This window comes from Chiloscyllium plagiosum, chromosome 35 (genome assembly GCF_004010195.1).
Source record: "Chiloscyllium plagiosum isolate BGI_BamShark_2017 chromosome 35, ASM401019v2, whole genome shotgun sequence".
Classification (NCBI taxonomy): domain Eukaryota; kingdom Metazoa; phylum Chordata; class Chondrichthyes; order Orectolobiformes; family Hemiscylliidae; genus Chiloscyllium; species Chiloscyllium plagiosum.
The window spans coordinates 32129295-32144370 of record NC_057744.1 but is presented as its reverse complement, the minus strand read 5'-3'; the positions used below and the strand labels follow the sequence as shown (position 1 = coordinate 32144370).

The 15076-nt window shown below is 43.5% G+C and overlaps 1 long non-coding RNA gene across 1 annotated transcript in view; it reads left to right on the top strand.

The window, feature by feature from the left end:
• Window positions 1–6424, top strand: part of LOC122540739 — a 40562-nt gene extending 34138 nt beyond the window's left edge. Inside the window, exon 2 of the long non-coding RNA XR_006309397.1 lies at window positions 3418–6424. This is a non-coding gene — a long non-coding RNA (uncharacterized LOC122540739). The remainder of the gene's footprint in view (window positions 1–3417) is intronic.
• Window positions 6425–15076: the final 8652 nt, after the last annotated feature.

Sequence of the window (15076 nt, the reverse complement as noted above, 5' to 3'; positions counted from 1 at the left end):
AGGACATTACCAATGTGCGACATAAACCCTTCATCCCTAGTGAAGGGTAAGCTTTTCAAAACTGGTTTGCTTGTGAGTAACTTTGCTACTGAGTGGGATGACAACACCCATCCCACTGCCTCTGTAAATTCCAGCTCAAAGTCTTCATGAAAGTCAGTGACCAAAATAACGGTTGGCGTTAGAGTTCAGAGGTTATGATTTCCCTTCCCTGCTTCTAAAACTGATGATTAAATGGATTCCCAACCATTTTTGAATGTTTTAATCACCTTTTTTCTTTTTTGAAAACTGAAAGCTTTTCCCCCAATTCCACAGCCTTGGCAGGTTTGCAGGGCGCTCACCCTGTTTGTACAGGCGTGATGGGTACAGATGACTTGTGGGCACATCTCTTTGATATCTGCTTTTGATTTGTTCGTTGCCCTTAAGATGGCTTGTACCCAAATCTGCCCAGCCCTTCCCAACTCCAACTGAGCACCACCACTGCAGCTACCCTTCCCTACAAATAGTCTGAATCCATGCAGACATTTCATCTTGATCGATCAATGAACTGATCATGTGCGGCACGATGGCTCAGTGGTTAGCACTGCTGCATCACAGCATCAGAGACCCGGGTTCAATTCCCAGCTCAGATGACTCTCTGTGGAATTTGCACATTCTCCCCATGTCTGCGTGGGTTTCCTCCCACAATTGAAAAGTGTGCAGGCCAGGTGAATTGGCCACGCTAAATTGCTCGTAGTGTTAGGTGAAGGGGTAAATGTAGAGGAGTGGGTCGCGCTTCAGAGGGTCGGTGTGGACTTGTTGGGCCGAAGGGCCTGGTTCCACACTGTAAGTAATCTAACCTGAGTGAATATTCATCCAGGATCTCAAATGCAAACCCTTGGTCAGTGTAAAGTTACCCCCACACTGCCTGAAAATTCTCCCAGGGCACATACAGCATAGATTGAATTCAAAAACACTTTTTTTTAACCCTAGTGTATGTTCAGTCAATTATGTTATAAAGTCATTGAGATGTACAGCACAGAAATAGACCGTTCGCTCCAACTCTTCCATGCCGATCAGATATCTAATATTAAACTAGTCCCATTTGCCAGCATTTCTTGCTCATTAGACCCATTTTAAATTTTTCCCCTCTCACCTTAAAACTATGCCCTAAGTTTTGAACTCCCCTACCCTGGGATAAAGACCATGGCTATTCACCTTACCCATGCCCCTCATGATTTTACAAACCTCTATAAGGTCACCCTTTAGCCTCCGACGCTCCAGGGAAAATAGCCAGTCAATTCAGCTCCTTCCGATAGCTTAAACCCTCCAACCCAGGCAACATTCTTGCAAATCTTTTCTGAACCCTTTCAAGTTTCACAACATCCTTCTTACAGCAGGGAGACCCGAATTGAATGCATTATTCCAAAAGTGACCTAACCAATGCCCTGTACAGCCACAACATGACCACCCAACTTCTATACTCAATGCACTGGGCATTAAAGGCAAGTGGATCAAACCCCTTCTTCACTAACCTGTCTCCACCGTTAATGAACTATGAACCTGTGTCCCAAGATCTCTGTATTTGGCCACACTTACCAGAAGGTAAGATGGGAAAGATCTAAAAGAGACCTGAGGGACAACTTTTTCACGCAGAGGGTGATGCGTGTATGGAATGAGCTTCCAGAAGAGGTGGTAGAGGTTGGTACAATTACAACATCTTATTGGCATCGGGATGGGTATATGAATAGGAAAGGCTTAGAGGGATTTGGGCCAAATGCTGGCAATGGGACTGGATTAATTTGGGATATCTGGTTGGCATGGATGAGTTGGACCGAAGGGCCTGTTTCTATGGTTTACAGCTGTATGGCTGTATGACCAAGTTTGGGATTGAATTGTCAGGGTTGTGAATCGCAGTCCTTGATGGAACCCTCCATTGTTCTCCAACACTCCAGACCATCATACAGCCCTCTTTAGTGGCACATTCACAAGAGACTGAGGTTCTGAAATAACATGCACCTTTCCCTATCGTCTGTTTCCCATACATAGCTGACCTGGTGCCAAGACTCAGCAAATGTTCACAACACATACATCCGGGAAGAAGATGGGAAACTGAATTTCCAGCCACGCTTCCACAGCTGGATGTCTTTAGCAGATGGTCTGTCAGTATCCCACATTGATAGACATGCCAAATGTTGTTTTGAGTTAACCCATCTCAGCCTCAGCCTATGTTATGTCCAGTGCAGAAAGTTTACAAAATGAAAGCTTTCAGAAACCCGATGGCTAAATGTTCGTTCCAAACCAGACAGAACCATGCAAAATTGTTTCTGTGTGCAGCTTCTGACCCCCAGGTAAGTCCTGGGAAGAGGAGAGATCATTCTAGCTCTGTTGTGAGCATTATAACATTGTGATTTTTATTAAAAAATTACCAGAGTTTATTTTTGGTAAAATTCAACTATGTGTCAATTTCAATGAATTAATTAGAGGGACTCCCTCTGAGAACCTTAATGAGTATTCTCAAGCGATCTTCTCAAACCATCATCTCTGCTTCATGTCCCTCGAATTTCTCCACTTGGCAATATATTCTCCCACTGGTCGTTGGGGAAGTAATGGCCGCTGCTGTGAATTCCCAGGATTCCATCATCTTTAAATGTCAGCATGCACCGGGTCAAGCCCTGCATTGTTTCTGTCAATTGTGCCAGGCATGTGGGGCAGAAGGAAGATACACCTGCTTTGCTGACAGCTCCTGGAGGTCCTGGTGAATGGGGAGGGTGCATAGGGTCACAACCCGCAAAGCACACCCTGAGATGTTGGCTCCTGGTGTCAAAGATGGAGAACCAAAAGAGCAAGTGACATACTGGGGTTTCCAGGTCTCATGCCAACTTTCATTGAGGAACTGTCACCATTTAGTTTCTATCAGGTGAGTGAGAGAATGGGGAAATGCATGTCTTTCCAGCAACACATTTCCAGCTCTGATCTCCAGCATCTGCAGTCCTCACTTTCTCCTTTCCAGGTCTCATACCAACTTTCATTGAGGAACTGTCACCATTTAGTTTCTATCAGGTGAGTGAGAGAATGGGGAAATGCATGTCAATGAAGCAAAATAACAAAACAATGAAGATACTAATTATTGCTAAAACATACAAATAAACCTCCTGCCATGCACTAGCTATTCCTCATATTGTTGGAAAATGGGACCTTCTGCTCTTGATGTCAGGAACCCTCTAACTGGCCATCATGTGATTCTCCCAATGTTCTCACCGATGCCCAAGTTGTTCAGTGGTTGGAATGATTCCTCCAAGTGGCTACTGTATCCATGTAAGTAGAGCTGAACAAAGTGAGGACACGTTCAGATTAGGAAAAGGTACCATTCTTCACAAAAGATCTTGACAATGTCTGATTGTGCAAAATGAATGTGAGTTTTTCTTTCTTCTTTCACAGAACATGGTGTACCACTGGCCACTTCAACATTTATTGCCCATCCATAATTGCCCTGGAGAACATGGTGATGGGGTGCCATCATGAACTGTTGCAGCCCATGTGGTGTAGAGAGACTCATAGAGCTGTGAGGAAGCAAGTTCCAGGATTTTGACCCAGCAGCACTAAAGGAATAACTCCAAGTCAGAATGATGTGTGGCTTTGAGGGGAACTCATAAGTGGTGGTGTTGCTAATCATTTATCCTTGTCCCAGTATGTGGTAGAAGCCACGGGTTTGGAGTCAGCAGTTTGTTTCACACATCAATCCAATGTTTTATTTATACCATAAATAAAGATCAAGACAGTAACAGGTTGGCCATCAATTCACCATCAACCAATTTACCTTGTGGCAAGATCTCAATCTTTTCATGGGAGTGATCAGAAATATTGGGAATTGATAACTGAACCATCCAGCAACCACTACAACAGTATATTGGGCCCATTGATAGGTTATGGAGGCTGAGCGGCCTTCCCCAGTTTTATCCATGCCGTAGCAGTTCAAGGATGAATAATCATAAAGATTATAATAATGATTATAATAATTGAAACTGGGATCACATTGGCAGAGTTGAAATGAGAAGAAATTTGGAGACAGGAAGCTCACAATAATCTTTTGTTCTGCCATCATGTCTATTATTATCTATGTTACCTTTACCGACTTACCAATGCCATTTAAATATTTCTTCCAGTCCATATGCAGCTCTCTCTCAACCTTCCCCACCTTGCTCTACAGCTAAACAGTCTCTTTGTCCATTCCCCCATTCTCTCTGTTTAACTCTCAGTCTCACATTTACTTTCTATATTTCTTTGCAAGCATTTTCCCGTCCCTCATTAACGAGAGAACCCCAGGATATGCAGGGCAGTGTTTCATTGCCTTTGCAGGAAGGTTTTTACAAGGCTTGCTTTCAATAAACATGCCAGTTTTTATCAGGAGGGTAGCTATCTGGGTGTCACCTCAAGCTGTCCCTCTGCTGGAACACAGTTAACTCCGAGGAACTGAGGGCTGCTCCGATCAGGATCTGTCTCGGTTCTCGGGAGGTTCACACTGTGCCAAACGACAACGTGTGATTGATGACTTCTGTCATGACTGTGGTAGGTAAAATCCTAATGGCCAATTAGATTCACTCTCTCCTGTGCGTGGTAATCAGGGCTGGAAAGCTAAGGGCTCCTTACAGACAGAGTGAGCACATTGAAATCATTGTGTTAATGAAACAGTTGAGTAATGACAGCATAGGGAGGTGGCAGAGATAAGAGGTCAGAGGGCAAAAATATCCAGGTTCTGAGCTGCCAGCTAATGAACCATAAGAGCTGACACTTATTCAAATTTTATCAGAGGAAAATGAGTCACAAAATCAGTAGTTGAAACCCAACCATCAACAGAGCTCATTATAAGTGAAAGGCCTTGAACGGGTTGAGGAAGGAAAGGCGCACAGGCCTTGTCTTTAGTGTGTGTTTAATGGAAACGGACAGAGGTCAAAGTTCATTAACACATCTAGTTACTGTGGTCCCAATCCCCTTCAGAACAAAGCTCTTGAAGATGTGAGGTTTGTGAAAAGAAGGCAGAAGGAGAGCCTTTGTTCCTATAATGCCTTTCGTGGTTTCAGCAAAGTCCATTACAACCAATAAATAGTCAGGGAGTGCAGTCAATTTGCACACAGCAAGATTCCACTAACATCCGCGATAGGGAGCAGATCATTTTGCTGTTCATGGGATCTTGCTGTGTGCAAAGTTCCCTGCATTAAAACAGTGACTACAGTTCATTATTACTCCATTGGCTATAATGTGCTTCAGAAGATCCCAGAATCATGAAAGACACCTATATAAATGAAAGGTCCTCCTCTTTCTCTTCACTGTGTTGGTTCATGGTAATACTGACAGAAGAACTCCCTGCGCTTAATGCCTCCAGAATGTTCGCTCTGGCACAACCACCAGTTAGAACTGAAGAATGGCATCTCCAACAGTGTGGCACCTTCAGATTGGTGTTCCGTGCTCAGGTCCTCTCGGTGCTTAATTTAGAAGAAGGTAAAGGAACAGATGGTTTCATCAAGCAACACTTACCTGACATAATCTGCTCAGTTACACACAGTTTGTGTTCTGTCAGGACTACTCAACTCCTTACCCCATTAACTTCCTTGTTTTAAACATGAACGAAAGAGCTGAATTCCAGAGATGACATGAGTGTGATTGCCCTTGTTATCAAGGCCACATTTGACCAAGTGTAGCATCAAGGAGCCCTGGCAAAACTCAAGTCAATAGAAGTCAAGGGAAAACTGATTGCAGCCATACCTAGCATAGAGGAAGATGGTTGTGGTTGTTGGAGGTCAGTCATCTCAGCGCCAGGAAATCTCTGCAGGAGTTCCTCAGGGTAGTGTCCTCGGCCCAACCATCTTCAGCTGCTTCATCAATGACCTTCCCTCCATCATAAGGTCAAGAAGTATGGATACTTGTCAATTATTGCACAATATTCAGCACCATTCATGACTCCTCAGATACTGAAGCAGTTGTGATGGCTTTAAAAGGAGTATTTTATCCTGGATATTTTTAAGAAGGAAAATTCAGACAGAGGTATCAAATGGTCTGCTCCAAAGCCAATACAGTAAACAGCAGTGAGATCTTGGGTTTTTTAAAGGTTGGAACAATAGAAGTAGCCTGAATGGGTGGGATTATGCTCCCACAGAACCAGGATTTTTAGTGTTAGATTTAAGCAGCTTTTGGGGTCTTAAAGCTGGATGAGGAAGTTCTTATTCCCCTCTCTGTTAGAGCTAAAAGCTGGGGTTCTCTTCCTGCTGGCAGAATTGCCTGTGAGACAATCTATTTTACGGAATTTACCTTTGCCAAGAGTGTTTTTGTGAGATGTTACCATATATATTATGTTAAGCATTTTGACAGAGTTACAATTAAGCCAAATTCTTCATTTTTATTTTGTCTGTATTTCAATTAAAGTGTATGAATAAAGTGTGTTTTGTTTCAAGCCTAGTAGTTCGACCAATCAAATTGCATCTGGAGCAGGACGCCTTACACTTACCCTAAAAAAAGAAAAAGTTAGGGTCTAGATTATCTTCTTCATATAGTTTGAGGCGGTTTGATCTGGTCAATAACACAATATGTGTTTAAATGCAACTCGACTTCGGCAATATCTAGGATTGGGCTGACAAGAAAGCAAATCTCATTCATGTCACGCAAATGCCAGACAATGACCATTACCAACAAGAGTAAATCTGACCATCACAGCTTGACGTTCAATGGCATTGCCATCACTGAATTTCCACAACATCCTAAAGGTTACCATTGACAAGAAACTGAACTGGGCTCGTCACATAAATGCAATCGCTACAAGCGCGGGTCAGAGGTTAGGAATCCTGTAGCAAGTAACTCACCTCCTGACTCCCTAAAGTTTACCATCTGCAAGGCACAAGTCAGGAGTGTGATGGAATACTCCCCATTTGCCTGGATAGGTACAGCTCCAACAACACTTAAGAAGTTTGGCACATCCAGGACAAAGCAGCTTACTTGATTGGCACCACATCCACAAACATCCACCCCCTCCACTACCGATGATCAGCAGCAGCAGTGTGTTCTATGCAAATGCACTGCAGAAATGCACCAAAGATCCTTAGTCAGCACCTTCCAAACCCATGACCTCTTCCATCTAGAAGCAATGCTCACATCCTATGAATGAATAAAAAAGATCCTGACTGACCTGCCCTGGTGACGGTGTCACTAACTGAGGCAGGTGTCCAATAAAAAGGCCAGGCACCAGTTAGATTTGAACCACATCCAGATTCCTGGCATTCACCACTGGTGGTTCAACCAACAAAATGGTCGCTGTGAAAACTCCTAGACTCATGGTATCTGAAGAATGCGCAGATCATAAACTGAATGAGACTTCCTGCTACCCTCAGCAGCTCTGTGTTGTATCACTAACTCAGACTGACATCATTTTACAAAGTGTCATACAGGCATTCCGAACCCCTGAAGAGCTGACACCAAATAGCCAAACAGTTTGTAAAGTTCCAGTCAGCTGGGTACTCAGCAGAAAACTGCATCAGCCAGAAGGCTCTGTTTTGCAAGACACAGACATTTAACATCAGTCCCCAACATTTCTTTTAACTATTCTTGCTTGGCAATGTTGCATGAGAGAGTCATTTGGTGTGCTTTGCTGTCAAAACCAGGGTGAGTTTCCCCAATCTGTGAACCACCAGATTGTTAGGTTCCTCAGTGAGGACTCTCTCCCTTCTTGGTTAGTTGTAGGAAGGTCAATTTAGAAAGGACTCCACCTCCTTTGTGGATACCATTCGCCCAGTCCAAAGGAAGTTATGGTTTAATAGGACCCAATCTAAGTAGGCTTTCCTGAGTTAACCAAAGAATGAGTTTAAACATGAGAAGAAACAATAATGCGAAGAGATTAGAAAAGAAAAGTGAGTCCATTAAAACAAAAATTAATAGATATACGGATCATTTTCTGGGTGGCTTGAGAAGGGATATTGAAACATTAATAGTCATCATCTTTGAGACTGTGATCTTTGAAGAAGCCAAAATTCTTTTCTTCTTCCACTTGAACCAGCTTGCTAATTGGTCTCAGAGTGTGAATGCCCTTTACCTGCAACACAGGGATGACCAGTGTATAGTTGAGGTTAGTACAATGATCAGCCAAGCAGCATGCACAGACTAAGGTTAAACATCGTTTTTAATGCTGTGAATTCTTAAAAGTGGAATATGCCTCTCACCCTGACAGTTTCTTTATTTCCACAAGGATGTTCACAGCCTGGGACAGCCCCTGCCTTTTGTATTTGTCCTGCAAATAATGGTTGCATTAACTTCTGTCTGTTACACTGTCAAATACTATTGTGGGATTGTAATCAGCAACACCAGAGTGCAGAGGTAAATAGCCATGTTAGTCAGGTTTTTTGGAGATGGTTGCCACTTCTCCTGGTTCTGAGAGCACTTGCCCATGTAGGATGACCCAGCAGAGGTAGGAAAAGTGGTAAATTCCGAGTTACTACACTCCATGCAGTCAAGTACACAGCATAGTGAAATGGTTCAAGTCATTTTCCTGTCGCTAATATCAAACTGCATTTTCCACTAAGCTACCTAAGCTTTTCAAACAGGTGAGCAAAGACTTTTTGAAAGACCACATTCCTAAAAAGAGAATAATGGAGAGGCTAAATAAACAAAGTCTCGTGTATTTTGTACAGGCTAGAGAAATGCCTAATGCTATTGGTGGATTAACGAAAATCAGGAAGATCAGGAGGCCAGTGATTAAGGAGCACCAAGGTCTCGGAGATTGTAAGGTCAGAGGAAGTCGCAGGGATGGAGATGGACAAGTCCATAGAAGTAAAATACAAGTAAGAAATTTAAAATCACAGGAGTGTTGCCTCAGGAGCCAATGTAACATACAGGGTGCTGAGTGAACAGCTTCATTCTGGCTGCTAGTACAAACCTTGACTGATTCTGCACACAAGAAGGACATGTCTAAGTGTTGCACTATGGCTGGATTAAACACAATCACTCAGGACTCTTATTCCATCAGAATTGGTCTGAGGTCAGTTTTGTTGCATAAAGGTTCTTTCTTGCCCCGAGTTCCCCTTTTCTGATATCTCGCTTCTCTTTGGGGAGGTGGAAGACTTTGGCACAGTCAGTAAATTGTTTCCTTCAGATAAGCAGAAACCTTCAGTGTCTCTCCAGACAGTGTATCTAGATCAGCCATGAGCCTCCCCAGTTGAACGGCTTTAACCTTCTCCAGTTTCCTGCTGGAGACAGGTTTCTGATTCGAAAGCAAATTTGGATCTTATTTCTCAGTCTGTGTGAAATCTCAGCCCCTCCTCACTAACCCCTGGGACTTGTGCCAAATTGGCATTAACATGTTACAGAGAGAGCTAAATGATTCTCACCAACATCTCCCACCCACCTCCCCCCCACCCCCGACCACCACCACCACCACCAAAGGATCAGATGAAAGCTCTGTAGTCATGCCACATCCAGTCGTGAATGGTGATGACCAATGAATAACTAAGGAGAGGATGAGGCCTTGTTAATATCCCCATCCCCAATGATGGGATGCCCAGTACATCTGTACAACAGATCAGGCTGAAGCATTTGAACCCACCTTCAGCCAGACGTGCTGATGGATAACTCAGCACGGCCCCCTTCTGAGGTCCTTAACTTCACCAGTGCCCATCTTCACCAAATTTGATTCATTCCATATGATCTCAAGAAGTGACTTAAATCCGTGTATACAGGAAAGGCTATCAGACTAGGTAACATCCTGCTGAGGACACAAGTATCCGTAACCTTTGTTGCGATTACATTTGAAGAGAATATGCAAATGACTGAGGGACCAAACTATTAAGCCACATGTGACCAGCAGTCACTTACGTCTGTAGGAGTTCAGCTGTTTGTAGCTTGAGTGAGGAGAGCTACAGTAGATCTCTCTGTTCGGTCCTCTGTACACTATGTGATATGTTGGACCAACTTATAGTTTAGCAATATTGTACAAGAGATCAGTGAACTTGCATAAAGGAGCCAGAGATGTAACATCCCTAACGAAGCTACGTCAGTAAAGTTACAATTGCAATGTCCACCCACAATGTGGCAAATATTCCCTGCCCACGAAATTCAGCAACAACACAGCCCAGTCTATTAGCACCCTTGTGGCCTGCTCTCTTATAATCAGCACTGTACTGGACGGTGACACCAACAGTACTATCAAGTTGCACTTTGCCAGCAGCAACTAGTTGGAGTTATAACTGGAACACTGGAAAATGGTTGTGGTTGTTGGATGTGAGGTCAGTCATCTCAGCTCCAGGATATCTCAGTAAGAGTTCCTCAAGCTAGTGCCCTAGGCTCAACCATCTTCAGCTGCTTCATCAATGACCTTCTCTCCATGATAGGATAAGAAATGGAGATGATTTCAGTGTTTAACACTGCCCGTAATGCTTCAGATACTGAAGCAATCCATCTTGCAGGTAACAAGACTTGGACAACATCCATGCTTGGGCTGATTAGTGACAAATAATATTTGTGTCAATGAAATGCTAGCCAATGATCTTCTCCCAAAAGAGAAAATTTAACTGTCTTCCCAAACGTTAAACAGCATTAAGGTCACTGATTCCACTACCATCAACATTCTGGGGTGGGGGAATTACCAAAACCTTATTGGGCCAGTCTTATCAATACAAGAGCAGATCAGGGACTGAGAATTCCATGGCTAGTTACCCAGCCACACTTCTCTCGTTGAGCTGCCAACACATCGCAGATTGTCATGGTATAGAAGGAAGACATTCAGCTCTTTATGTCTGCACAGTGTACCACATCCATCTATCTACTGCCTGCCTTCCATTATCAATCACAATAGACTCTCCTTTACCTGATTGGATGGTTCTCCACTGTCAATCCAACAGCCCTTTTGACCATATTCTCATAACAAATAAACAAATGTGTTCAAAGGAAATGCACTGTAGCTCAGTGGTTAGCACTGCTGCCTCACCCACCGGTTCAAATCCACTTTTGGGTGACTGTTTGGAGTTTGAACATTCTCTCCCGTATCTGCGTGGGTTTCCTCCAGATGCTTTGGTTTCCTCCCACAGTCAAAAGATGTGCAGAGTAGGTGAATCAGCCATGCTAAATTGCCCATAGTGTTCAGGGATGTGTAGGTTAGATGGATTAGCCGTGGAAAATGCAGGGTTACAGGTTTAGGGGTAGAGGGGTGGGTCTGGGTGGGATGCTCCTCAGGGGTTTGGTGTGGAGTCAATGGGCCAAACGGCCTGTTTTTACACTGTAGGGATTCTATGAAAATTTCAGAAACATTAGTTTGGATGCCCCTATAATAATTCTCCAGAGTTGCTCTCAGCAGTATCCTGCGGAAAGACCTGGTGAAGGCTTTGAGACAATCCTATCCCATTGACAACCCTGGATCAGGGCAAACATGTGAGCTCCACACCTCAAGATCACAGCATGCATTGGATGGGTTAAATGGACTGCTTCCATTTTGCATTACCTGTGTAATTTAAAAAATGTATGAAAATGTAAGAAAAAGCCGAGCACGCGTATTATCACACGGCCGTGGTGAAAGCTGATTACAGCAAACTAAATAAATAAACCCTTCTGCCAGCAAGCCAGACATAAACACAGAGCTACATTAATGACACATTAAATGAACATTACTGCAAACTCAAGGCAGTTCTTACCATTAACTTGAAATTACACAATGAAGTACAATTCTACGAGTTAAAGTGGGCTAGCTGTGCAATCAAATAAAATCATATAAACGTATTTAACAAACAAGCTGCGAAGGAAAAACATATTGAAATGGGCAAATATTTCAGGTCAAACGAAGAATTGAATGCCCAAACCACAACGACAGACAAACCCAAATCTTGTTGTTTACTGGGATATTTTTGGACACCGCAAGTATCAAGGTCAAAGATCTGTTTTTTACGATGGGACATGATATTGAGGTCCCGTTACCACTCTCAAATGCTATCCACAAAAGTGTGGGATAAGAAGGAGCGATGATGGCGTGGTACTAATGTAAGTAGATTAGGCATTCAGAAGCAGCTGATTAATACACTGGAGTACAAATCCCACCACGGTAACTGGAATTCAAAGCAGATCTCCAGCAATGAGGTTGGCTCTTAACCTCTCGCTGAAATGGCTGAGCAAAGCCACTCAGTCCAAAGGCATTTAGCAATGGGCACCAACTCTTACTCTACCCACATCCCATAAAACAAGAAAGGATGAAAAGGAAATGGTAAAATGGTAGTGAGCAGATTGTTGGGGAAAATGCGCAGAATCTATTCTACGTAATCACTAACTTCAGCAAAAAACACATCGCCTCTAATCTGAGCATTGGTTGTGATGTCTAAGCTGACACCACCCATGGTTTGCAATCCCTTGCTCATTGACCAGTAAAATTAACCCGAGCATCTCTAGATTATCTATTCCAAATTCTCAGTTTCAAATCCGGTGGGTAACCCTGTTATTCTCATCAGATATCTATAGGTTCAAGCCCCACTCTAGAGACCCCAAGTGTTGAACTCCCTGTGAAGTTCTGCTGCTTGGGTCATTGAGTAAAGGCCATGTCTTGCAATTTCTAGCCCAAGTGAATATAAAGCAGTTTGAGACATCCTAAAAATGGGATAAAGTTCAATAGAAGATCAAATTCTTTCCATTTCTTTCTGTAGCCGAGAATTCTAACAAGGCTAGTCGCTGCTCTTTAGACCTTCTCCAAAATATCAAGCAACTCTTGAAGGTCGGGTGCCTTACATTTACACAATATTCCAAAGATGGCCTCGTCGCTAGTCTATTCAAGGTTTGAACAACTTGTTTCAATTTAGAATTAGATGTTCTCAAGATGTTCCCTCGTATGTGATTAGACTTATCAATCATCTGAACCTTTCACCTACAATCTCCTCCATCCTTAACTGTCCTCAATATGCCGTATTGGTTAATCCAAAGTCAACTAAAAATTGGATATTATTATAATAACTGTATCTAAACGAACGCACATCTGGCATTGCTAAAGACAACTATTCCAGCTCACGATTCTGCTGACTTTCGTAAACAACTCGAGGCTCAGCCTCACTTGAATTAGTATCTTGAAGCTCAGTGCCAGCCATCTGTTACCCTCTATGTATCTTGGCCAGCGCCTGTTGGCAGTTGGAGCATGATTCAATCGGGAGGCGGACCACAGAATGTCCTGACTAGTAGACACAGCAGTTTCCATTGGGCCAGGTTTCTCTTTTTGTTGGCTAAGGCTAGCAATGGACTTGAAGAAAAGATGGGGAAACAGAGTGAAGGCGCAGATTAACTATGGTTTGATTGAATGGGGAGGCAGGGCTAGGGGATGAAAGACCACCTATGGATGTAGCTACCCCTCTGGGCAACACAATGGCTCAGTGGTTAGCATTATTGCCTCACAGCACCAGAGTCCTGGGTTCGATTCTAGCCTTGGGCAAGTATTTGCTTGGTTTTGCATGTTCTCCCCGTGTTTGTGTGGGTTTCTTCTGGGAAACAGTCCAAAGATGTGCAGGGTAGGTGGATTGGCCGTGCTAAATTGCCCCATGATGTGCAGGCCAGGTGGATTAGCCAAGACAAATGCAGGGTTAAGGGGGTGGGATGCTCTTCGGAGGACTGGTGTAGACTCGATGGGCTGAATGGCCTGCTTTCACACTGTAAGGATTCTGTGGCTGCTGTAGGCTGCCCTGGGAGTGACTGTTTTTGACAATATGCCATCTGGTTAATGGCAGTCACTTCCCTTGACCTATGACCCTCTTAATGCATTAGGGAACAGCCAGAGGAAATCAACAGGGCTGGGGAGAGAGTCATTCCAGCAGAAAAAGCCAAGCTCCAACTGCGTGTCCGGTTCAGCAGCCAAATTTTCCTTTCATTTTTCTACCCCCTTCCCTACCCTCACACAAATTTTCATTAGCACTGGAAACATTATTCAATTACGCATTTCCAATCTGCTCCTGACATCTGTTTGAGAGTGTTTCACATTTTTCTAACAGTGGCTAATAATTGCCTCCTGAAGGCACTTTCTGGCAGTTGGATCTTTGTTTGAGAGGTGCTTTTAATTTTTCCCAAATGCAGAGAGAGCAGCCCTGAGCCATTAACATTCCTCAGACACCTGTGGACAGTTAGACTCTCGAAGGAGCGGAAAACCTTTGGGGATTTTTTTTTTTCTCCTTCTTCCATGTTTGTTCGCAGAAGAAACAAAAGTTTGGCTTCAATTAGGCAGCTGCCAAGCTTTGAGGTGATTGCAATAATGGGGAAAGGGTCTTGCAGTGCTGGCTGGGAGGTGAGTAGCAATTTTCCACCCTCATGCCGAGGACAGGATGCACTTTATAGACAAAGTCTGTGCTGCTAACAAAAGGCAGCTTTTGAACAGAGTAATGCCTAATTCAGACAGAGACCTTGCATTTTCTTTCTTTTTTCGTTCTTCAACCTGTGGAAGACTGTCATGAAGGAATTGATTCACACTCCTTACCCAAAGGAAACAGTGAGTCTGTCTTTCTCAGGGACCCAGCTGAAATACTCTCTCAACATCAATATATTTAAAACCTAAATGCTCCTCATCTCCATCTTCTCTGGTGGTGAGTGAGCTTTCATCACCTGACAGTGTGCTACTCCCTCTGTCTCCTGATGCTTTAACAACAAGGATATGTGTTTCCATTGTCTCTTGAGTGACCACAGGATATTCCAGAATGCTTTACAGACAGTGAATTGTAATCATAGAGTCATACAGCTAGGAAACGGACCCTTCAATCCAACAGTCCATGCCGACCATAATCACAAACTGAACTAGTCCCACCTGCCTGTGCTTGGCCCTTAGCCCTCCAAACATTATCGAAATGTCTTTTAAATGTTGTAACTTTATCCGGATTCATCACTTCCTGTGCAAGTTCATTCCAGACACGAGCGAGAATCTGTGTAAAAACAATTGCCCCTCATGGCTTTTTAAAATCTTTCTCCTCTCACCTTAAAAATATGCCCCAATCTTAAAATCCCACACCGCTGGGAAAAGACACCTGCCATTTACTTGATTTTATAGACCGCTGTAATGCCACCCCGCAACCATCCACGCTCCAGTGAAAAATGTTCCAGCCTTTCCAGCCTCTCCTTA